Raw genomic sequence first — 26331 nt, 5'->3', positions numbered from 1 at the left:
TTTAATTTTTCTACATATGATATGTCTGAAACTTGTGATTTTAAAAAGACTCCTTGCTATCTTCATTATGGTTATGTAGTTGTGTAGATTGCTTCATATAGAATGATGTTTAGCTTCACTATCTCTAGAGCTGCAAGACAAATAAAAGCGTAAACACAGAGCAGATGCATGATTTTACATAAGAAAACCTTACTCCCACTTATCATATTTGAACTGCTTGTGTTTGTACACCTGTGGTTCACTGGCAGTACACTTCATAAAATTAATTCTTGGTTTTGTACCATCTATTTAATATACGGCTCATTGCAGACTAATAAGAGATCATTTCTAGAATTTTGGATCCATGGCCTTATTTTTGTTGATTGCCATCACTGTGTGTAGTGCTTTACACTCAGATTACCCCAACCAAGGTCAAGATAGAGACACCAAAAACCTAATCCTCCTCTTGGCTTTCTGCAAATTTCTATACAAGTTCACCATCAACAAACCATCATTGTCTAAGAGGGTTGTGAAGATGACATACTGCTGTAAATGGCCACCTAAAAACCTCATGCAGAAAATGGCTACTGTTTGTGATTAAGGAAATATAGTCGTCCAGTTTCTGACACATTAAGCTCATTTCTATCCAGCTGTTAATTGAAAAAGGAAAATAGCTCTTCAGACTGTAAAGTGACTGTCACCCATTTATAACTACATTTGACTTCATCACTCATAGGCAAACTCACGTAAGGGAGTAATATTTTACTTCTACAATAAGGGAATCCTGCATTCCTTGAATTTTAAACACCTTGAAAATGGGCAGATGTTAATACTAAAGTGTGATGCGGAGCCAGTTTCTTAGACCACTGAAATTTCGTCTTGTTTACTTATTTGTTGACATTTTTGCTTGGCAGTTTCCTGAGTCCTTAGTGGTACAGTCGAGAGACAGCATGAGGGCAGAATGCGTAGAGGTACTAGCACAAATAGATCGGTTTCTTAATTATTTTGCTTTATGGTGTATGCATGGCAAGTGCATATGCACAGAGTTAGCTAAATACCCATTTATACCTATCAAAGTGGAAGAAAATCATTAAAATATTTGCTATCATCTTGAATGTCTGGAATGTCTGATAGTTTGTATTTCATAAAGTCACACATCTGAGAAGTTGGCTTTTGCAAAACAAGCTCTCTGATTATCTGATATCCTCCGGAAGGTTAGGAGAGTTGTTTCCTATATTACTTAGGAAAAAATTTCTTTTTACAATTGAAAATGTCAGCATCAATTTAAAGTAACACTAAGCATGTGCTTGCTTTCTGAATATTATCCTCCTCCACCTCCCCTCCAACCACCCTGCTGAGGATCTGAGTGTGACAGTTTGATTAGATCATCAATCCTTACTGTTAACAGCACTTTTCCTGAACACCTGGGTTGCTAGGTCACATCTGAGTTTAGCTACCGTTGTTTTAGTGACCTAATGTGCATTCACCATAGCAATTTACATTTGGTCCTCAAATTAAAACTTACCTTAGAACAACAGTTTGCTTTAAAATGACCTTTGTTCTCATATGAAAGTTATGCTATATGATGTGATAAAAACTATAAATGATGAAACAGATTTTTGTATTTGAGACATGGATACCCACTTTGATAGAGCTCTCACATAAGTCTATTTAACTGTTACCTCAAAACCAAAGCTTAATTATGAATATGGCTCCTACTTAATTCTCCATCAGTGCAGAAGGACTCTACTTAGATTTATATTTCTCAATTTTGATTAAATTGTATTATTCTATACTAAGTTAAATAATCAGATTTGTCATATATTTATAACATTTTTATACTTTTTCTTTCCTAAAATCTACTTTTGGCTGGTCAATTACAGTCCAATTCCTATTTTTCCCATTTATAGGAAAAACATCAGCAGAGGTAAATGCCTAGCAACAACTTATATGCAAATTGTTGAGCAGCAGACTGCAATATAAGCATACTGTTAAATGTAGCCTTTACCAGATTTTTCTGATGCTACAGTAATCCTTTGTTTTTACTCTGAACCTTCCTCTGCTGTGATGAGCAATATAGGAGATAAAGTTATCAGAGCAAAATTCAAGAAGTAATAAATTAAAAACTTTTCTTTCTGTTTTTCAGGGATTGAGTAAAAGTTGAAATAAAACTGGGACAAGGAAATACCATATACAACTTTTAGTAGTGTATGTGAAGTAAAAGTAGTAACTAATGGAAAGGTTTTGCTTAATGTCAGATGAATGAAATGGTTACTTTCATATATATTCTTAAATCTAATGTAAAGCTTCTTCATGTAAGCTGTGTTATGGTCATGTTAGGGAAAGAAGCATGCTGTCCAGTTGTCATATACCTATTGAATTAGATATCAAATTATTATTTCAAAGAATAATAGTGGTCAGGCATGAAAAACAGATCTGAAGGCAAAGTGTACAATTTGAAAATAAAAATATCTTCTTAAATTTTAGTTTTATAATAGTGGGGTTTCTCCCCCCGCCGCCCACCCCCCCGCCATTGCAAATACAGATTGAAATTAAGACTGTAAATAACATTTTGGGCCTGATTTGCTGTCCAGTTAAATCAGTAGAATGTAATATTTGGATCTGGATCATAAGTGAAGCATAATTTTGCTTGTTATCAAAACTCTAATTAGACGATATATTTTAAAATTTGTCTATATGCTACTGTTTTTCAAGAATGAGTTTACTATGTCTTCTGAAATATGCAAAGTGTCTACTTGTGTTAATCCACATTCAAAACATATGTCATAGTGACTTCTGAGAATTTGTAGTAAGAATAAAATAAAACACATGGTTAAATCTACGCAGGACTAAAAATTCTGTAGTACAAACTGTATGTTATTTTTAATGCTAATTCCCAGCACATGGTAAAAAAATATAAAGGATCTGGTGTACGTAATCATAATACAGAAAATGCTGCTCAGTCTTCTACCTGAGTGATGTAATCTAGGGTCAATAGTATGTTTACAGAAAAAGCTACCATAAAACAGGTAACGTAAGAGAGCAATTCAAACAGTCCTTCTTTATAACTGATATTATGCAAATACAAAATACCAGACCTTGATGAAAGCATACTTGATAAAGTCCTTGAAATTGTTTAAAGGAAAAATAATTTGTAGGATCTAAGTAATGTGGTAGTCATTTATATATATGTTTGTTTATATATTATAACCTGATCATTATGAAACAGTATCAGTTACAACCATCTGAATTTGGTAATCAGAAATTTACGAAAGCTGAAACCTTTTGGGGACAGCTTTCACATGCTTCATGTGTGTTCACAAGTAATTTTTATCTTTATTTTTTTAATTTGAGAAGGTTTATTCAGCCATTTTTTTCAGTTTGAAGTAAAGTACAAAAAGATATTTTCTCTGTTTTATTTGGTTTTTTTACTTCACTTCCTTGGGTTTTTTTAGACCAGAGACTAAAATGGCTGAAATTTAAAATTTGGCCATAAACATTCCTGACTATTGATGGTCACCATTTTTGTGTATGTGTTGCTTTGAATTACCAGATTATCCGTATATATACACATTTGTTTATGAAGACTTTGTAGGTGAAGAATATTCTTTGGTTTACAATTGTTCTTCTACACATGATTATGTTGGTGTGAATTCTGTTCCAATTGAAACAAATAGGAGTTTTACCTTTAATGCCAAAGGGTGCAAGTTTTCATTTACTGTGTAAAGGTAGGTAAGTGCACTGTTGGGTAAAAAAAGTATAATAACCACTTGTTGACTAAGAGAACATACACATCAACTAGGAAAGCAGGACAGATCTATAGACTAACTCCTGGTATATCATGATGCTTTGACTGTTCAGTAGAAGCCTGCACCTCTGACAGACTGACTTGGGGAGAGACAAACGTGTCGAAATCTAATCTATATGCTTACTGTACTGTATCTTTACTGAAAAAATGTATTCATAGCAATGTATCTAATGCAAGTTAGCGATCCGTAATAACCGTGTGAAGGTAAGGCTTTGGTAGTTTTCATGAAGATGAAGCTAGGTTCTCTTTTCCCATGGGTTGTCATCACTTGAATGCAAGGAAGTGAAAACTGCATTTTCTTCATTGCTGTTTACAATATGATTGCAGAAAATGTCTCACTCATGCTAGTTATATCAGATAAAAGCACACCTTTCTGCCTGTGTGGACAAGGGGTGAATAAGAGGGAGAAATCCCTTTGTGTGGAGAATAAAATGCTTTTAGAAGTACATGTAGTGTTGGCCAACATATTGCAAACTGATGTAAAGCCAGAGTGCTTTCTAAGTCTCTCTGTTTTCTAAAGTATTCTTTTCTCCAGCCAGATTTCACTGTTTTTCAGGTTTCCCTCGTGGCAGACAAGCTGTTCTGGGTGTCCACATAGAAAAAGAGTTTGGATTCTACTGCAGTTGTGTTTTTGTCTCCAGTGGTAGTCATCTGAGTGGGTTGGGCAGCAACATAACCTTTTTGTGTTTGATTTTCTTTCCGCCTATGAAATGAGCGTAGTAAAACTTACTTCAGAGGTGCTGATGAGGGCTTGTGAAGCATTGTAAGTACAACTATAATGACTTTTTTTCTTTTAGTGGGATGATGTGATAAAACTGCTAAGGCTGTCACAGTTGATGTCATGGCAAGGAATGGGAAAACAGAGGAGTTGTGTTAGCTGCAGAACCTGAGTACTGAGGATGAGCGCAAGCCTCAGCTAGGATGGAAATGCAAGATGAGATGGTGAATACTACGCTTGCTGAGGGACACTAGTGATAGGAAAAGTTAGGAAACTATTTGTATCTATCTAAATCTCAAAACTTTTCAGCCTTTTTGGAGTCACATTTTAAGTGTATCTCCCTTAAAGGAAGAGATTTGCGTTCAAAGTTGCTGAAATTAGGGGACTCAAAAGATAGAAACATCAGTGTGACATGATAGAAACATCAGTTTGAACATCAGTGTGACATCATCCAAGATTAAAAGCAAATTATTTATAATTGGTGAGCTGCCTTAATAAAGAAACTTATTATTACGTGCTACATATCTTGGTATGCATCAGGGCTGAGTGAATGGGACTTTGCAACAGAAACTCGAAAGAAATTTGGTGGGCTTTTGACATGCTAATCTGAAGGACAGGAATGCTGGGGGAGAGAAAGTGAAGATCATACATCTTTCTCCAAATAGGACTTCTGATCAAGCCAGAGACAGAAGCTCTTATGGATGTAACAGCAGTGTTAAGATCTGGAGAGAGGTCACTGAACAATTGCCAGGGAAGGGAATTCGTTGCAAAGGTTGCAGAGGCTTTTTTCCTTTATTTCTCCAAATAAGCCAAAACCAGAGCTCTATAGGGAGTCAGTCTGGTAGACCCAGTTTTATTTCTGGGTTAGGTTCAACTCTGCTCTGACTGCAGTTCTTTCAGTCTGTGTTCCACATAATTTCAATGTATGGTCCTGGTTCACTTCTGCTTTGAGTGAAAGCTTTTTGTGAAGGTTTAACCTTCATAGAGTTCAGACTAAGGACTTATATGCAATATCGACTGGCTATCAAAGGTTTTATTTTCCATTTGGGCTTGACTTAGTTCTTTAGTTGTTGAGAAGTGTAAATCAGATATCTGATGCATTTTTTTTTTTAATTTCATTCTGTTTTGCTCTGTTTTTAATTAGTATTGTTCTCTGTGACTAATTTTACACAGGCAGTTTTAACAAATGCTGTAACCTCTGTGGTATACATCTTTTTTGCTTTGTTAATGTGCGTGAGCAGGCTGCTCTAGGCAAACACAGAAAGGAGAAGCCAATGGATGAGCAAGAGACTAAAGTTGGTATTGATGTGTGTCAGAGGAGAATGATGTATGTCCCAGGAGCGTGGGATTTAAAAGAAGAACATGGGGCATTGTTCACAAGGGACAAAGCCATACAAATTGCACATTTTTTTTTTCTGTTCCTGTAATATTCTGGCGTCTATGAAAGAAGCTCTAAGGGAGCATAATGAGCCTTGAACTGTAATGAAGATACTACATTTTACAGTAGAATCCTTTGAGGATGAATTCCAGTATGGTAACAAATCAGTATTATTTAAGGCATATTAAAGATACGCTACATTTACATTTTCCATCAAAATATAACTTACGTATTGCAAAAGTTCATTTTTATAGGAAATAAATTTAAAATGAAGCTTTTATTTTTTACTTTTAAGTCAGATGTTAAATGTCTCTGCTTTATGACATACCTGTGTTTATATCTACATCTTGTCTCTGGTTCAGTGTTTAGTCACTGAAGCGAATTTGTCACTTTTTGTACAAACTTTTGATTCCCAATTACACATCCAGAAAACTTTTATATTTAAGGGTCTGAAAGGGTATAATACAGTGGGTGAAGATTTTTAACCTCTTTGGATCCTCTTTTGCCTTTCTAAACCTTGTCTTTTCTGGGTCTAACATATTGTTATATTAGTCTCCATAAGAGTTGTCAGGGTTATCCGTCAATGTCCAAGTCACAGGAAGGCATTCACAAATACAAAAACATTATTCTTTAAGTCTATAGGTTTACTAGGAACATTTTAGAAGAAGCACAAAATAGACAGCAGAGGGGGCCAGGCTCTCTACATCACCAACCCAGTTGCTGTCAATTTGTTATAGTGATTTTGTTCTGTAGACAGAGGTTCTCTGGTTAGTCCATCTAGCTATTACAGTATTTTTCTGTTCCTGCACTTACTGGGAAAAACAATGGACATTCAAGGGACTTTTTTGAGTAGCTTTTGTGATTATTTTTTCTCATACAGTTAAAAGAAAAAAAACCCAACCCACCACAAAATACATAATCATTAACTTTCCCATGACTTCTTTTTTCCTGTAATATTAATGGGATCATGTCTTGAAAAAGGGGGAAAAAACCCTTCTGTAAATATACGGACCTTACAATGCTGAATCACCAAAACATTTTCGGCATCGCTAGAAATCCCGAATCATTGCCTCTTAATTTTTTTTTCTTGCAAAATAATAAATTAACTTTTAAAACTGAGGTAATTTTAGTGGACAGCCTTTTATTGCACATATTTTTTCAGGTACCATATTAGTTCCAGAGATAATTGACTTATCAAAAAATACATGTAAAATTCACATACTTTGTTTTTCTGTTTGTTTGCAGGCATGCGTGTGTTACTAACATGTCATCAATAATGATATCTTTCTGCACCTTGATATGCCAGTTAGTGCAGAGTTCTTAGCTGTTCTACCTTTTTTAGGTCAGTATTTACTATTACTGTCTTTATAGACCAGTATCTTATTTTCCTGAGAAAGCACAGCCCGTTAAAGACCTAGTGGTAGACAGCTTGAGTATTTCTATTCAAATGTGATGCAATTGTTGTGGCTGAAAAGGTGCTTTAATTTGGGGGGTTTACTTGAAAAATACTGCAAGGAATTTTCCTTTCAGCTGAAAAATTTTGTTACTTCTTAATCCCAAATGGTCATGTCACTTGGTTGTGTAAGATTTGGAAGGACACTAGCCTTGCATAAGATGTTGCCCCACAGGTGAACCAGTCCATTTAAAAAAAAAAAAAAAAAAAAAAAAAAAATAAAATTAGTTGTACCTGGACATACAGGAATGGGCTCATTGTGACTAAATCTTCAGTAAATGACACATACTTTGGGATGTAATGGTAGTTTTGCTATTTATTTTATTTGCTTTTTTGTACTTGACCTCAGTGTCTTATTCTTGTTTTTTAAGATGAAAACATCAAACACAGCAAAATGACACATGCTACTTTTTTAAGGTGATGTAAAAGGTCATTTAGTTCCTCTTTGAGAGACAGACATTCTTCAGCTAGAAACTGAATTCTGTAGTTTGAAGTTAGTAAAAGGAAAAGATAATGCATACATTTTTTATTAAATATATCCACAGTATCTTACAACTATTTTAAAAAACAGGTCTGGAGCCAACATGGCAATAATGATGTACTGCAGCAGTCCCTGGATTAATGCAGTGAAGATATGACCTCTTAGATACTGCCTACTGTGAACACTTGCTGTAGTTGCCTTGTTTTCATCAGTGTGCTTTTAGAAAGAGTAGGAATAGGGACTGCACTTCTGATGAGGCATGTACGTTACCCAGAAAAAGGGAGGGAGATGTGTGATGAAGGACTAATCCATTTGCATAGAAGGATCAGGGTTGGGAATGGTGGTTGTGGCTTTTGGAAGTGTCACAAGAGAACATCAGTCTTCTAGGTGTTACTGATCGCTCCATCATTATACCTCCTCAGGTATGAGGAAGATAACAGGGAGGGTTTGAGAGGATTCTTTCACTTGATATTAATTGAGTAGATCCAGATTATTCCAGATTGTAGAACTTTAATGTGATCTAATTATTGTTCAACTAATATAATGTTGCTCTTCTATTTTGAAGTTTTGTTTTTACTTAAAAAACCCCTTAACTTAAACAAAGAGTTAGGAAAATATGACAGTTATCTTCTGCTATAAAATTACTGGAAGAGTGCAGGTCATTGTGCGAATGTAGGCAAATGGCAAAATCACCATTACATGTATATGATGCTGTTTGATATAGTTTCTCAGCTAATACAGTTGAAGTGTTGTTTTCTTCTCTTGTGTTAACACTGAAACATTAAACAAAATGGACACTGAGTTTTGGTGCTTTGCTGCTAAACAAGTTTGAACGTACACTTGTACGGTGATGTATTGCAATGTCCTTGTGTCTGTGAGTGGACTTTTGACAGAACCAGAAGTAGGATTCTATATATAACCCACTGTATGTAGGGAGGTTGTGAACAGTTTCAGAAATAGTCTTTGTTGGTATACTGCTGGTGGGAAAAAACCCAATAAAAATGCAATTCACATCAACTGCTGAAAATCTCTGATGCATTTTCTCTAACATAGACAGCAACTTCCAAAAATATTTATGAGTCTGCTTTCTGATGAATGCTTGATATCATCCCTTAGGATATGATCTCTTTGTTGGATTAAAGGCACTAGTCCTTGCATTAAATGATGTTGGGTTTTTTCATCCTAATACTCTTTACATGTATCTCTTTTAGATGGTGCCGTCTATTATATTGCTCAGCCTCCTTACGTTTATCTTCCCTATGAAACAGCTATTGGAGTTCACTGAACAAATTTCTAGATGATTTTCCTCCAACAGTTTGCAGGTTCTGAAAAATCCATTCATATCAAAACCAGATTCCCTTTGCTCCGTGTGTGTGCGTGCATGTGTGTGTGTGGTATTTTTTACGTTGACCTGAAGATTTGTTTTACTACTGGTCTCGTGTATCTGCTTAGGGGGTTGTATTCCCACTGTGCTGTTTACTCCCATGTTGTCTGATCCATCAGCAAACTAATTCAGAGATAGTATCATAATTCATGGTGTAATAGATCTTCCACACTGTTTTGTAGGGGAAACTTATTAAAGATAAAAATCTCATGTGGCAGTTGCTCTTTCAGCAGTTTAAGTTTTTGATTCTTGCCTTCCATCTTAAATGTATACTGGTTATACCTTGACACCTCTCCAGCTACACATTCATTTTTCTGTGGTCTTTCTGACTGACATGAAACTGGCTGCTTTTAGCTTTTGCCATTGCTTTCAAAGCATCTAATCTGGGCAGCAAGTTTTATTTCCTTTGGAGGGTAGGCTTCACATACTGGTTGTTTCATCAAATCTTAAACCTTTTTGCACGGAAAGTTTACTATAAAAATTGGCTGATTAGAAACTGTACTACCTCAGTGCTTAGTCTTCAGTCTGCCATGACTGCTTGTCCCAGACATTTCAGTTCTGTTCTTTTGTAGGTCTGTTACAGATTATTTAATTATCCAGACTTCATTTTGAAGATAGAATTAGAATGTAGTTTAAAAGCCAATTCGAAGTATTATTCAGTCTGCCACCTTCTAAATATACTTTTCTGACACAAGAGGATTTTAAAATTTTTCAGTGTAGCAAATCTTTTAACAGGAAATTATTTAATATTTTGCTTATTTCTCTTCTGATGGTCTGTTCAGTTGATCAGAAGCTTTAAATGTAGACTTTGATGATAAGTTTTTGCTAATTATGAATAAAATATTTCTAAAGTCATTTACTTTTTAAAGTCAGAGAAAGCATAAAATGGTTTAAATCCAGAGTGTTTTTCAGAACAACTGAATATGTTACATAATCTAAGCAGGAGCTGAGATTTGTTAGCAAAATAAGAACAGAATAAGACATGAGTTTAGATGAAGAGAGTCTTGGCACGTTATGTTTAACTTGGGTATTACAGACTGGCATCTGAGTAAACAGAAGTTTGGGCATAATAAATAAGCAGAAAAATTGCCAAGAAACACATTCCATTCCTGTTACCTCAGGATAATGATTATAGATGGCACTTGTGATGAACTGAACTTTGCAGAAACTTTCAGAATAATTCGTTCAACTGTTTTGTAAAATGAACAGCTATCATACTGTTTTAAAAGACAGGCCTGAAAAAAAATGCTAGAGATTATCTAGTCCATTCTCCTAATCCTAAATGTTATGCAAACATAGGTATTGTTCCAAAATACATGGTTACAATGAAAGCAAAATAATAGTGTGTGCACACAGGATCATAATCTCCGTGAAGTTCACCAACTCAAGTGTGAATTTGGGCTGAGAAGTGAAACCTGAAGTCGGTTACCAGCAGTAAATAAGTAAGATTTTGAACTGTGATTCTGAGATCTGGGCAGCAGTGTGCCCAGGTGGCCAAGAAGGCCAATGGTATCCTGGCTTGTATCAGAAATAGCGTGGCCAGCAGGGACAGGGAAGTGATCTTGCCCCTGTACTCGGCACTGGTGAGGCTGCACCTCGATTCCTGTGTTCAGTTTTGGGCCCCTCACTACAAAAAGGACATTGAATTACTCGAGCGTGTCCAGAGAAGGACAACGAAGCTGGTGAAGGGTCTGGAGCACATGTCGTCCGAGGAGCGGCTGAGGGAACTGGGGTTGTTTAGTCTGGAGAAGAGGAGGCTGAGGGGAGACCTCATTGCCCTCTACAGCTACCTGAAAGGAGGCTGCAGAGAGCTGGGGATGAGTCGCTTTAACAAAGTAACAAGCGATAGGACCAGAAGTAATGGCCTCAAGTTGCACCAGGGAAGGTTTAGACTGGATATTAGGAAGTATTTCTTTACAGAATGGGTTGTCAGGCGTTGGAATGGGCTGCCCAGGGAGGTGGTGGAGTCCCCATCCCTGGAGGTGTTTAAGAGTCACGTTGACATAACACTTAGGGATATGGTGTATTTGGGAATGGTCAATGTTAGGTTAATGGTTGGACTGGATGATCTTCGAGGTCTTTTCCAACCTAGACAATTCTGTGATTCTGTGATTTTTGTAAGATATTCTTGATAGATGCTTGTGTAACTTATTTGTGAAAGTATCTTCTAAGATGACAGTTCTGCAGCTTCCATGGTGCTTCTTCCACCTCACAATTGTACATGCTAAAACCACAGTATTTTGTAAAGTTTAGGAATTTCAAATTTATTGAGGACATATCACAGAGTTTTAGAGAGGGATTTGAAATTTGCCAAAGGAAAGGTAGTTATCCCAGTGACTTCCTATCAGAATGACTTTGCTATCAATTTAAGAATTTATTCAAGTTATGTACCTCTATATATTTCAGTTTATGAATAATAAACAAAGTCAGTCATGCTAGAAAACTTTTTTTAAGATTTCGGTGTAATGTTTTATGTGATGTAAGCTTTTAAGAAAGAATTTAGTACGTTACCTCACAAAACTTGGTTACTGTTACTCCATGTGAAAATTGTTGATTCCATTAAAAAGTAATTGTAGGAACCGTGAAGGGTAGTGATAAAACATTGATTTTAAGGAATGTGGTAACTAGGTGCTTCTACGATCTGCAGTACAAGTAAATGTAACGTATTTACTAGGGATTTAGTAGAAAGATTGAATGCTACATTCTGACCATCTGTGAATGTAATTAAAATTAGGATGTTCAACAAATACAGAGGAGGTTATAATACAGAAGGACAGAAAGAGGTTGGAAATATGAGCAAGAGATAAAATTAGGTGCTCTGAAAATATATAAATGAAAACATCTGAAAATATGCAAAATATGAATATTCAGTGATAGAAAAGTTTTAACGTTTCCTTTTCAACAAAGATAAACATGACAATGGAAAATGATTAGGACTGTAATTTGAACATGACAGGCACACAAGGGAGCAGGATTAAGGTTGTGTGGGCAGCCATTGCATGCACACCCTAAGGACATAATTTTCTTTCCTTTGGGGTATTTGATCTTGCAGTGCAAAGGCTGCTATGTGCATTGAGTTGGCCCATAGGAAGGAACTTTGGGATTTTATACCAGGTGAATCATCTCAGCTTATTTCCTTACTTGAAGGACAGATCTAGATCAAGTGGTATTTAACTTGATGACTTACAGCTAGAGGATCTGGTTTGCATTGACGCACCTGAGCCTTGTCCATTTGTTTTCAGGATCTAAGAGTGGCAGATCCCATCCTTTCTTGTGACTAGAAGTTTGTGTAGAAAAAGGTACAGACTGTGGGACCGACTTTGTCCAGTCGAAGCGTTCAAGAGGAAATGGTGTCTTATAAAAGCCAGATAGATGATGTGAGGAATTAGGCTTTCATCCTGCTGTGAGCACCACTAGGGTGGTGAGCTGGATTGGTGGGTATCCTTACAACCTAGCCAGCTTTCAAGTCTTTTATACCAGAATTGTTCTTTTTAGCCCTGAAAAGTATGGGAAAAGCTTGGTAGACCTTCAGGGATAAACATTCCAGTGCAGAAGACACTGATAAGCATTACAGGGCACCTTGAACTTCAAGAAAGGAAAAAAAAACCCCACAAAACAAACCAACCCAAAATCTTCAATCCATGTGCAGCAGATCTGTTTGCTTTTTAGCTAAAAAGGGGTTAGTGCTTGGACTGAGGGATCTGTGTAGTCTGTATCCTCAGATGAGAAGCCATCTGTCTGAAGTGTATTTATTTATGGGTTATAAATTAAAATTACAGTTTACCATTTAATGTAAAACTTGGTGTTTCTACCTTGTTTTCATCTGCATGCAGGACTCAGGACTGTTTTCTTCATCTAGTCATTTTGTGTGTAATTCTGTGAGGTCGTGTTTGAATTCTTCTAAAAGATGAAGAAAGATATTATTCTTTGATTATAAAATTAAATTTAGACACGAATATTCAGTTCAGAGCTAGGGAATAATTTTCTATAGCCAAAAAGAAGGGCTTGTTGGTGGACGGATGGAAAATCTGGGTCATGACAGCTTATGGAGACTGCCAATCTATTGATCAGGTTCCCAATACCATGAGTTCAGTTGCTTATATAGACTTTTCCAATAGCAGAACATAGCAATTACCCCTAATACAGGTTAAAAAGCATCGCACAGGTGTAGCATCTGATTCTAGTGGTGAGGCTGGCCCTTGCCTGTTGAGGCTTGTCATTCCTGGGAGTTGCGTTGAAAGGAGGCGAGCTAGTGAATTTCCACTCATCTGTCTGATATTGACATGTCTCCAAGAAAAGCCATGGAAACATCATCTCCCTGGAAAGGCATTAACAGATTTTTTGGTGGTGTGGTTTTGGGGTTTTTTTCCAACTATACTGGAAAAACATTAATGATTGGGGGGGTCCTGGTTTTCTGATTACGTGGATATGCTATTCATGACTATGCAACCACTTTTTTCTTCTATGTCTGGCTAATTTTCAGTGCCTTAAAGGAGATTTCTAAGTGGATTGAAAATTGACTGAGATGCTCAGCATGTCTCCAGACAAATTTTTTGAACTATTTAACTACTAGTGTATTGGCAAAGCAATTACATGTCTGTGAATTGAACCAGTCTTAATGTTACATGCTGACGTGTTTAGATCTTCTACAGCACACACAGTTCCACGTGTTTTCTTCATCAGTGCATTCAGTTCCGCAGTAACAGATACATAAAATGGATGTGTGGGATTGACAGTTCTTCAGGTAGCAAATGCCTTCTGCTGCAGCTGGGACAGGGAAAATTCCCACAGCGGAAGACAAAGTAACTCTTCATCTCAAGAGGCACAGAGTAATGGTTACTGTCTGTAGGTTATATGTTATTTACAGCCAAGAGAGTTTAAGATGGATGAATTTATATAGCATTAATGATCTTCATGTAAGTTTCTTAGCTTAGTTTCTTATTCTTCATGTAACTTTCTTAGGTAGCTTTACTGACCTTTTTGGAGATGTTGAAAACTAAAATGCTTCTATACTTCAATACGCTCTCACTGTTTTACCGGGTTTTGATCCCTTGAATTTACACATTATATGAATTTGTCATAAAATATACACACTCTGGAAAACATTCCTCAATTCTTGGCATTGCTTATGTTTGGTCTTACATTTTTTAGGCATTGTTGGTTCTAAATGCATTTTAGCTGCTTTATAAAGGCATGAGTCTATTACAAGAAATAGGTGGATGGGGCGGGAGGAGGGTAGAAATCATGTGATTTCATTTCTTAATGTTATTTAGTGAGAATCTGGGCTAAGAAGAACACAGTTCCTTTCACTGAAATGATACAGATGATCTAGCCTCATCATTTACTAAAATCAACAACTGGTCATATCAGTTACTAGTCATTTAACTTTCCCTCATCAGTTACTGTCTGCAGTAGCAGAACCTAAGGGGAGACTGTCCTGACAGCCGCTCTTGTAAGAAGTAAATCTTTTAAAAGTAGTTTATAGGACTTGCTGCAGATGTCAGAACAGTGGTTCGTTTCAGCCTGTGTACTGTCCCTGGAAGTTTCCAGTAACTGCTTCAGAGAAGGACCTAGAGTTCACACACTTCAGTAAGCAGATATGGAATAACTTATTTCGAGGGAATTGTTTTTATAAACTCCAATTTGAAGTTAGTATATACTTGATACACTTTTTCAATTATTCTTCTAAACTCTTTTGGCCAGTTTCTCAGTGATTTAGCTCCACCATGATAAACAAAGTTTAAGATCTGGACCTGTTTTTTTGTTTGGTTTTGGTTCCTTTTTTTCAGTAAGTATAATTTAATAAAGGTGTTTGTGTTAGCCACTAAATTTTTAAACCTTTTCTATGAATCCACCTTATGTATTCTTTTGGGGTTTTTTAATTAAATTGACATATTGACATTTCTTGATGCTATTTGCTGTTATATTTTCATCTTAAGAAGTACACTCTTCAGTGTTTCTCCAAGTTGTATGAGTGAGAAACTGTTCCATTGAAGCCTGATGGTTCCAGATCTCTTAAGTTATATAAATCTATGTACAATCGAGAAAGCCATGCCCTGAGAAGACAGTGAAATCTTCTGAAGAAGATTAATTCTTTCCAGCTCTGTGTCCTGGAAGAAGAATGAATGTCTGTCATTGACTGAGGTCTTCAGTCCTATTCCAGTAGTTAAGGAGGTACCTTGCCACTTACAGACAGTGTGAGAGACAGCAATATTTATGTCTTTAGTTAGACTGCAGCTTAAACCACAGAACTGCATAGAGATTATGCATAGTTGACTGAAAAATGGCCATTTTATGAGGTGTTAGTAGTGTATATGTGACCAATCCTTTTGAATGCTTTTCATATGAAATAATTTGAGACACTATTATTTCTTCTGATCCTTTAATTTTGAAGGATTAAAGAAATCCCTTTTTCACATATGAATGAATTGATGCTGTGCTAGGACCGGGCTTTTTGGAGTAGGATTCAAGTTCACATTCTTACCACAACCACAGCCTACCTTGAGGAAGAACAACTAATGGACTGAGGCATTCTCACCCCTAGCTCTCACCTGTTATCTCCTATCAAAATGCTTATCTTCTGGAAACTTGCTAAACCTCAAAAAGCAAGTAGGCTCACAACAGTTATAGGATTAGAGTTTGCCTCTCATGCTGTGCTGCTCGAGACAGCAGGACACCTGGACAACCAGCTGCTGTGAAGTGGTTCTTCACTTGCACCTGTGTCTTAAACCTAGTGGTTGCTGTAGTAGCATGTTTCTACCACCACTGGGAGATGATTAACCTTTCCACCTCCACCCCCCCATCACTGGTGTTCATTAAATAAGGCCATAAATACCCTTTTCCAGTAGCATGTTGGAAAGTTTGAAGTATTTGAATGATTTCTGCATGTGAAAACACTATAAAATCATACTAGTGACAACTTTCTTTGGCCACAGTGCTTGTTAGCAGAGTATTAACCTATTTGGACAGGCTTGCTAAGAAAAATTCCTGTTGTATAACTTCTGAACTCTCATTTCATGATGATACATTTGAATACGATTAACATAAATTTTCTGTTAAGCCATACACAAGTTAAAATTCAAGGAAACCTGCACATGTGGTTTGTAACAAGACAGTAAAATATTATTTTAAAATTCAGAAATTAAATTTGTGCTCAAGAAAATAGCTTCCTCCACAGCTGTTTTGGATAGGCTTTTTTCTGCCGTCTTCCTGTACCGCCAGGGACTCTTAAACATTGTTCTGCAATATTATTATTGCTGGAGCTTCTCATGATCAGAGCCTGGTATTATAATCATAACTTATTTGCTGGATGTAAATGGATAGTATCTGAAACCAAATTTCTTTTCACCTGTATAATCAAAAAATATTATTTGGATTCCTAAAGGTGAAAGGAGGCAAGCTGAAACTTCATCTTTGAAGAGAAAATTTCAGAGGCACTTTGTCACTGTCATGTCGTGGTGCAGACATCTGTCAGACTCTATTACAAATCCAACTTTCTTATTCGATGAGTTACTCAATTTGCAAATTGAGACCTCTCTGCTTTGTTAAAAATTATCACTGCTCATCCGAAAACCCTAAGTGTTTAAAAGTATAAGATGACAGCTTGAACGCTTAGGGATGTGGACTGTCCTTATAAGGACAAATTACCTTTCTGGATGTCACATTTAAATGTTTGGCTGCCTATCATCTACAGGGAATTTAGTGTGATAAATCTTTTTAGATCTCTGGGAGTTGAGGAATTGTAAGTGAAATGCACGAAAGGTGTTTGAGGTTCAATTTTTCTTTGTGTGCATCTTTTACAGAGTAGGCTTCAAATGTCTCTGATTTCAGGTACTGTAAGTGGAAGATATTGCTTGAGGTCATCATCTTCTTTATTCAAAAATATGAAGCTGTTGTCTTTGTTTTTCATCTAAATAAGGAATTTTTTGTGTTTACTAAATATATGTATTAGGCTGTTTTCTAGCATGAATCAGGATGGATGAAGCTAAAGATTAAAAGGTTAATTTTTTTACTTGTGTGACAAGCATACAAAGATGTAATTGTGGAGTGGATCTGGCCCATCATTTCAGTATCCCATTTTGTAATTTCGTTGTCAATCCCAGTAATATTTGCTATTCTTATGGGAATGAAGATATACATGGCTTTTTATTATTTACATTAAAAACAGCTATTCCTAAATGCTAGGTGTTGATGATATGGATTCTCCCGTGGCAACAAAAATGTGTTTTCTCATCCTCATTTCTTTGATTTGTGTGTATTTTGGTGTTGCTTTTCTTGCATTTTTGTTGAGATAGATTATAACTTTTAGTAGTATTGATGTAATTCTTGCTGAATATATCCCATTAGCTAGGTGCCATTCATCTAGGGGCATTCTGCTTTCATCCAGTGCTTTATACATGTTTATTTTATTTAGGAAGTAGATTACACTCTGAGGAAAATAGCTTTGATGTCCTGACATATGCCACCAAAAATCCTATAACCCGTTGGGGGATATGAGAACCACATCTTCAATTTTGCTTACTGCCATACTTTTTTAGTCCAGCTTGAAAATGGAACATTCTTTTCAAGGAGTATTCAGCTAATGACTGTCCTCAGCTCTGTGCCAGCTGTGGTTTCTTCCTCCATGGCTCAAATAAAGGAGTAGAAGAAGCAGTTTTCACAGGCCTGAAATACCCTTGGGTTTGGCTTTTATGAAAAAGAAGAGCTCGGTAGGTTGCTCCTTTCTTTCCAGATCTTGGAGGTGTGACAGCTTGATGATATAGTACCAGAGATGCTTCTTAGTCCCCTACTGAATTAATTTGGCTAGAAGTTGGGGGAGGGGTGGTGGGTGAGTTGGTTGGTTGGTTGGTTTTTTTTTTTTAACCTCTAGGCTCTTACAGCCAGTATCTACTGGTCCTAACACTGTGAGCTATTTCAGAGATGACTTAACTATAGAAAATCAAGTTACTCTGGATTAGTGAATTTGCATATGAAGTCTTTCATGATAAACAAAAATCTTTAGCAGGCCTGGAAAGGACTTACCTGCCCCTCCTATAGCCAGATGTTGCTGAGACTGTTATGCTGAGTCAAGCCCTATTATGATGTGTGATAGACCATGAGGCAAGTGCTGATGGGTACTGTGCAACGTGATTCAAACACCACAGCTGCTCCATACCCTGCTGGCACAGATGCCAAGCCTTTGGAAGTTTCAGAAGCGCTCCTGTGTGTGATCCTGTGCCCAGCTTCAGAACCAGTGTCTCGGATGGCATCAGCTCAGGTCTGCCTGAGGTCCTGAGGTGAAGGAAGTTTCCCTTCTGAAGTCTCATCACCTCTGGTTTTCTGAGGGGTATCATTAGGACTTCTTGTGGATTCTGGAAATAGTCCATGCTGTAAAGCAAAGTATGCAAGATCCCAAAACACTTTGACCAAGAAGAACTTCTGTGATAGAGAAGTATGTCTCTGCACAACTGGAAGATGGCCTGCAGATTGGTGCTCAGGCCTGTCAAAGAGAAGCCTTCTTCAGCTGGGAGGCTTGGGTCGTCTCGGCCATGTCTGCTTGCAGATCTTAGTGCTGTCACCTTCGACAAATGAAGCAAATCAATAGCATGGAAAGAGAAGCCAGGATAGGTGTTTCCTGGCAAAGCTTAGTTTCCCTCAGCTAGAAAGTGTACAAGAGAATTGAGCTGCAGCTTTTTCTCATCTCTTTAGCTGTTGCTGATTTGGCTTTGAATGTGTTGATCTTCAGCTGTTCTTCAAGTGGAACAGAAAAATATGGCTTAAGTTTGTTTTCTGTTGTTCTTGCCCTGCTGCACACTTGTCCCACAGCACAGGCTTCGCTGCAGGATGTTATTTGAGTTCTGAGCATGAGGATGGCAATGTTAATTTGGGAGCTTATGGACAAAGTCAGGGATGAGCTTTGGTGGTAAGACAGACATCTATCTTATCATACCTGCAGAGGTCTCAAGAATTTTTTTTTTTTTTTTTTTTTTTTTTTTTATATTGCAGGAAGATGATGAGGTAAAGGTTATAAAGCGGAATTGACTTGGACACTTCACAATTTTAACTACAAATAAGTTTGCTGAAGCCCTTCAGTGTCGTATTCAGTCCTGACACAAGTCAGTTCTCTTCCCCTTTTTGATGCCTAGAAATGTATTAGAATTGCATCAAGGTGCAAGATGTGAGATGTTCATCTGAGTTTGCCTAATTGTTCCAAATTAAAAGAAGAAAAAAGAACTTTTGGGAGTTGAAGGGATAGGTCTCGGTTTTATCAGATCTATTTCTTATTCCAAACTTTGGAAGTAGAGGCAGGGAATAGCACTTACTGATGAATACCGAGTAGTTGGATATACAATACTGTATGATGACAGAAAGGATTTTGATAATTTACTTCATATATCATTTCACAAGCCCTTCTGTCCTGAACCTGAATGAATCAAGGTGTAGAGGAGTTTGAAGTGTGTTGTTCTATGTTAAATTTTCTAAAGTTCCCAAATTCTACCAGCTGACCTTGAGTGAAGGTGTGAATTAGTGAAAAAATGGGGTCTCTGTCCACACAGAAGGTGGAACTGATTTGCTTCCAGAACATGATTCAGATTTTAGAAACGGTAGTACTTCCTACTGAAGTCTTTCCTTATAATCTCTAATAGTACTTTTTTTGCCTTTTTCCTTCGGGTTTCTAAGATTTTAATTAAAGGAGACCCTCAGCTATGGCTATGTATCTATTCAGGCCACCTGCTCTTAAACTAGATGTGGAGTGCTCTTAAACTAGATCTGTCATAGTCCAAGTCATCTGCTTTTTCAGCCACTGCCTGAAACTGCAATCACTAGAGCACGTTTCAGAAGTGCAATATCAAACCTACTCAAAAAGGCAACAGATCTGAACCTCAGTTGGGTAAGTCAATAGGGAGTTTTCTGCTTACATGTAAAATTACAAACTTTTCAACTTAATCAGAGGTTCATTTGAAAGCCTTTCACACAAAGACATTGTGTTGATTTTCAGCACTCTCAAGGTGAGGGACATAAATGGGTTACAGTCATTCATGTGTAGGTTATTTCTTTCTATTTGTTTGTTTTTTTCTTTAATTTATCAATATCACTTCAGTACAAGTTACTTGCTTGTGTTGTGTTGATTAACTCCTTAAGAAAATCAGTACTGATTAAATAGTGAGAGGAATGAAGCAATTTTTAGTACGTGGCATTCCCAATGCATTGAGTCCTAGTAAAGTGAAGAGCATGTCATACCAACTATAATTGTTTTGGTTTTGACAAGACAGACTGAAAGCAGAGGACTCACTGTGATGTTTTTGTATACTGGAGATGAGCTACAGCTTACAAATCTGAAGGCTATCATGATACAGAAACAATGCCCACCTATCCTTTCTGAGTTACAATCTTACAAATCTGGCTGAATGCCACTCATAAAATAACTGACTTTTCTAAGGCTGCACAGCACATGAGTGACGGAACTGAGACTAAGCCTAGGTGCTGGCTGCCCTTATAGTGCCCAGTCCACTGAGGCACCCTGCTTCCCTGTAAATGATTTATATGTGCAATATTGCTTTCCCCTGTGAACTAGAATATCAGATAGGAAAAGAGACCCAAATATTACAGGAATGGCCAAGGTTCTGTTCAGTCTTTCCACTGTGTGGAAATGGAGACAGATGTTACAATGCAATTCCAAAAATAATCTTTTTGGAATTGCATCATAACATCACCACCATCTTGTGACCTGGGCAGTCTGAGGCGTATTTGGTCCCCTAAAAGAATAAGAAGCATAAGCAGAACAAAATTACTAAAATACATATGTCCTATGGGTGCTTACATATTGGCTTGCTCTGGAAAATCATGGGTTTTGGGTAGATGTTTGGAAGGTGGAAGGCTATACTTAAAATGAGGAGAGAAAGAAATGTTAAGCATTTAGGAGAGTGACAGAGGAGGAGAAACAAAAGGAGAAAGGGGAAACAAGTGCAGGGAGAAGGGTGGGAAAAACAATTGGCCCACTGTAGCAGCACATTATTGAGGTGGGAGAAAAATAGGTAACTGGAGACCAGCAGCCCAAGGAACTACAAGTATCATTTGCTCAAGTTGTCATAATTTTGACTTTTGAGGTCAAAAGTTCCCTTGCAGAGTTGTGATTTTCATATATAGAGTAGGGAAGTTTCAGCTTTTTTGCAGAGAGAACATGCATATGTGTGAATTTTGCTGAATTCAGATCATCTTTGATGCTACAATCAGAAAGGTATATATATTGTTTGGTTTTCATATATTTCTACAGATAAGCTATAGTTTTCTAAATTACTTTTCTATTCTGTAAACCAAGTAGATTAGGTGGATAAATGATCTTCAGAATTATAAAATAAAATATATTCTGCTTCTGTTATTTGTTAAGCAAAAATGTAGTTTACAAAGTTAATGCCTTTAATGTCACAATTTTCATGGACTCCATGGCTTGGATATTTTTTGTACCTACAAAATAACATTTGTTTGGTTTGTTTGGTTTTACTGAATGTGTGCAGTATTGGCACTATCACTTAAAAATGTCTGGTTTTCCTTCTAAAATGTTTTACTATCTTATTTCAGAGGAAAAAAATACAAGCCTCTTTTTAAAGAAAGATTTGATTTCAGTGTCTGTAAATTTTTTAACATATACAGTTGAGTCAGCTATGTAAAGTAACATGGGCTTCAGTGGTGACACTAGTCTGAGAGGGGAAAATGATATCACAGGAATGGAAACAAATGTGTTCTCTCACTCTGGTCATGAAGCTTTTAATTCCACACTTGGGGAAACAGCAGGATTTACTGGGGTCAGTTGTACTCCACTGGGATATGTATTATTAAAGTGTGTATATATGTGCGTATAAGTGTTGCAGGGAAGAGGGGAAGGTCAGAACATACTTTGCAGTTTTATTGCATTGCATTAGATTTACCTTTTAAAACTTATTTGTTCTCAAAATCACACATAAAACAACCCCCCCAGCACATGTATTTACTTGATAAATATTTAAATAGTTGCATTTACCCTTCAAGTACAGTATGTAAGCTTATTATGAGGAGGAACAGGAAAACAGCCATGCAGTTTTTTCCATTTAAAAGTTACTTCTACGGTTTTTCTCCTGTTGGACCTTACGTACTTTAGTATTTTTAATCATTTTAGGAACTTATTTTCAGGACACTTCTCACAGAATTTGTCCTGCAGTGCCTATATGTTTATCTGTGTGTGACACATGGCCCAGATCTCCTTTCCTAGTTTTTCATCTTACATAGATTCCCCTGGATGGAAACTGGGCCTGACTTTCTTCTATAGTGCAGCTGCATTTTGTGCTGCCAGGGCGCTGTGGTTTCAGAGTCAGTATATAGCCACCCGCAAAAGGATTACTTTGTTATAGCTGGGGTAAAAGCAGTAACCCTGGGACCAGCTGCTCAGTTTTGGGCTGGAGAAGACAACAAATGTTGGTGCAAAGGCTCTTCTTGAGTGCACGGGGGACCAGCCTTCCATAAGTTTGCAGTGGAATCAACAAAGCACAGAAATTACTTGAAAACAACTTTTATATGGTCATATTCTTCTCCTATCTTGTGCTTTATTCTTGAAGGTGATAGCAAAAGAGTGAGCTTGTGTGTGCTGTTTTCAAATTCAGAGTCTGTTAAACTAATTCAATACTTAGAATAGTTTCTATGATCGTAAAGCTGTTTACTCCCAGCTTACAAAAATGTTGTGGAACTACTCTTAAACATCACACTCATACCTTTGGTAATACATTAGAAATTAAGTAATAGTAACGCAATATGGTATATCCACTGCAGTTTTATTTTTCTTTTTTGATTTAGTATAATATGGAAGGAACATAATCATTTTAATGTACATATTACTTAAGGTTGGACAAAGTTGAAAGAAAATCTAATGCATATTAGATATATAAATGACAGAAGGATCCCTCTGCTCTGTCCATATCCTGTGCTCTTCATTCTGCCTGCAGGATCTGAGCCTCAAAAGGAAAATATAATGAAATATTTTTTTAAATTTTTAAGGTTTTTTTCCTTCTTCCTGAACAGTTTACACTGATTGGATTGCAGCCTGAAATTTTCATTTTAGCTGCTGTTGCTTTGAGTAAAACAATTACTTTTTATTAAAAATGTCAATTCAAATGATTTTTTAAATCTGGCTTAAATAAAAAAAAAGAAAACTCCTTGCTGGTTACTGTTGTTTTGCATGGGATTCTGTGCTGTGGAAACTGGACATAATTTTACTGAACTGATTTTCTTTTAATTGGTATTAATGAAAATTACATGTGTGTGTAAAGGGAGGATACAATTCCTTAAGGGCCTTAAATTGTCCTGATACACATGTGCAATTTCCATTACTTTTAATGGGAGTTGCATTTTTCTCAGTGGTGAGAATGAATTCCTTGGGCCCACATTGTGGATAACCTTTGTGGAAGTGGCAGCGTAATACTTCTGGCATGAATGCAGCAAGGGAGGTTTTGCAGTACTCAGAATGAGGTCAGAGTCACGAGCTGAGGTACGGGCAGGGCAGTGCCCCAATTCCTCCTCCCCTTCACCTGGCTTGGCACCTGCGGTTTGCAGAGCTCACTGCCTTTCTGTAAGTGCTCCACCTCCCATTCCTGAGCTCTTGAAAGGATTTTAGGAACTCTGAAAAAAAACCCTAGCTAGACTCCTTGTCTTCTAGAAACCACCGGTGAACCCTTAATGTGTATGAAACTGCAATTCCAGAATGAGTTATTTTCATTTTTAAAACATTCTCTTAATATTTTAACCATGTTGGCAGTTACAGTGAATTGTAACAGCAAATGTATAGAAACAATTAACCTGGTGTATGAACCCTGGGGTAAAGATAATTCAGCTCTTTGTGCCCTTCCCGTATGCCTGTCATCAAATTCATGTTACATAACATCCTTTTAGATATCCGTAGATCTTATATTTTATGAATCTGCTGTCATTATACCACAATGTTAATCTAGTCAGAGTAAGTACTCCAGTCAGCGTAAGTTAATGCAGTTGGAGTAAGTAGTTCAGTACTTTAATTTAGTCTTCATTGCAGAGATACATAACTTGCTTGAATTTGGGGAGTGGGGAGGGTGTTTGGTCTCAGCCAAGAAATAAAATATGAGTTTGCAGTCAAATTTAAGGTGCAGCTTCTTTGACCAGGAGTGGGAGAGTGGGAAACTGTAAATGACTGAAGACAATAATGTAATCCATTATTATGGTATTTCCTGGTGAGTTTGGTTTACGAAATCAATGTTCTGATTTGATCTTTAGGTACTGTCCTGTTGTTTACAAGAAAAAAAATAGTTATACAAAGTCTGATAAAAGTGATAATAAAGAGTGAAGATATTTGAAGACTTCTTTCTTTGACCATAATTTCTTGGTTTTGGCAGCATATATTCTACACTGATGGAAGTAAGCATAATTTAATCACAAAGGCTGCATTTCTAACTCTTTCTCTTAATTTCACTGTTTATGGAAATATATTCCCTGTTGCAGTAATATGCACATATCAGTATGTTGGGACAATGGAATGAGTTGAGGGATTTACTGATTTACTCTGAAGTACCTTTTTTTGTAGCGTTTATGCAATAGAAGTTAGTATAACATTAGAATTTCAGTCAGTCCAACCACTGGCAGTGATTTATAACCAGAGTTTTAAGTGAAATTGGGAATTAGGGGAGAAACATTATTTTCTAGTCAACTCAAGCAGCTGTGTTGTGGACAAGGGGTATTTCTTCTTGACTTATACCCAGTTTGCGTGCATCAGGAACTCCAGTCTGAAGGAGCTCATAATTTTAGAAGTAATTGCCATTTAAATTCCATTCCTACCTGTTAAAATGATGAGAGGAAAAAGGTAAGAAAAACAGATGATCTGACGATGTAGAGCTCAATAGATCCTCAGATCCCATCTAAGGTACCAAAAGTTCTTCCCTAATGGGATTCAAGAGTGAGAGCTTTTCTTGCCTTTTTTTTTTTTTTTTCTTTCTGGTGCTGGATTTACCTGTCTAACCAGTAAGTGATGAGGGCATTCCTTTGCTGGTGCATAATGAATACCAGTGCCTTTAACTGTTATTTCCTACCACTCCACTGAATGCTGAGGAACTTTGCCAGGGGCTGGCCGTCTTGGTTGTCTTCCTTACTGGTAGTACTGTTTCCACCGTGGCGATGTAGTTGCCTGGGTGCGGAGTAGAAGAACTGCTACCTTGCACTGGCATTGATTCCCCATCCAGCCCCACTGCATCTGCTCCCCATACACTCAGGGAGTGAGGCATGTGTAGAGCATGGCTGAATTCTCACCCCCTCCCAAGGGACTAGAAACAAATAATTTCTGTACCAATATTTAAGAAGAGAGAGGGAAGGGATTAGCAATTAATGTGGTCTAAACTGTGTACAGAGATTCAGTGCAAATATCAGAGAAAGAATGATTCAATGATATGGAAGTACAGCAATATGATAAATATACAGTGTGGGCTTACCAAAGGCAGATATTTCCCATCTAACTGGATACCCGTCTTTAGTAAGCTTGTTTGATACCTCTTTCTCTTGACAAAGGAAATTTGTATGGTTGGATTTCAAATAAATGCCAAATAAAGTGCCATTTGAGAATTGGTTCAGTTAAAGAGATTAGTATAAGAACTCTGAGGTGATAACGCATTAGTTAAAGGGATAACAACAAAAGGTTATCTTTAAAAAGAAGTAGTGAGCCAAAAGGTAGAGGTGAAATTCCACAAAGAGTGATCTTGGTACCAATTTTAGTTATTGTTTCCAGTAAATTGCAGGAATAGTCCTTTGGAGTTTGTTGGTAACATGAGCTATAGAGGTACTGGAAAATTCAGAACAGATTATCAAATGGTAAAAGCTGAATGGCTTTTACAATAGGCGTAAGAGTAATGGGATAAGATCTGATAAGAATTGCAAGATCACACAAATAGTGATTAATGCTATTTTCACTATAAAGTCGAAGGCTTATTCATTGGAAATAAGTGTAAAATGATATGATTAATTTATCTGATCACCATGCTAAAAGCCTCATGTGATCTCCATGTATGACAAAATGGGTAGCGGCAGTTTTAGGATGAACCAATGAAAGTACTTAAAGGGATGTGGAAGTATTAATACGGTTGAAGTCTGCCTGAGTGAGACGTCCGT

The 26331-nt window shown here is 36.9% G+C and overlaps 1 protein-coding gene across 3 annotated transcripts in view; it reads left to right on the top strand.

Annotated features, from left to right (window-relative positions):
- ZNF407 (zinc finger protein 407) overlaps window positions 1-26331 on the top strand; it is a 359684-nt gene that overhangs the window by 159003 nt on the left and 174350 nt on the right. The gene's annotated exons all lie outside the window — the stretch shown is intronic.

This window comes from Strix uralensis, chromosome 1, assembly GCF_047716275.1.
Source record: "Strix uralensis isolate ZFMK-TIS-50842 chromosome 1, bStrUra1, whole genome shotgun sequence".
NCBI classification, from domain to species: domain Eukaryota; kingdom Metazoa; phylum Chordata; class Aves; order Strigiformes; family Strigidae; genus Strix; species Strix uralensis.
This window is presented reverse-complemented; position numbering and strand designations above follow the sequence as displayed.